We start from the raw sequence: 273 nt of genomic DNA, 5'->3' as shown, positions 1-273 counted from the left end.
TGCTCAACCCCCCAGCCGACAGACGTCCCCTGCGGCGGCGGGGGTCAGGCGAGGGCGACGGGGGTGGTCCCAGAGGTCGCAGAATGCCCTATATTTCACGAATGTTCAATGCCGGAGTTCTGTCACTCGGAAGCCAAGTGGCATTACATGGAAGAAAGCTTCTTGGACTAGGGAGCGCGATTTTCCCCTGAAATTATATATTCAACTGGACCCTCAGATGCACTCATTGCGTCTGGGGGCCAATGCGCTCTGACTCTCACTCACAGAAGAGAA

This window comes from Penaeus monodon, chromosome 24 (assembly GCF_015228065.2).
Source record: "Penaeus monodon isolate SGIC_2016 chromosome 24, NSTDA_Pmon_1, whole genome shotgun sequence".
Lineage (NCBI taxonomy): Eukaryota > Metazoa > Arthropoda > Malacostraca > Decapoda > Penaeidae > Penaeus > Penaeus monodon.
Note: the sequence above shows the minus strand (reverse complement) of the source record.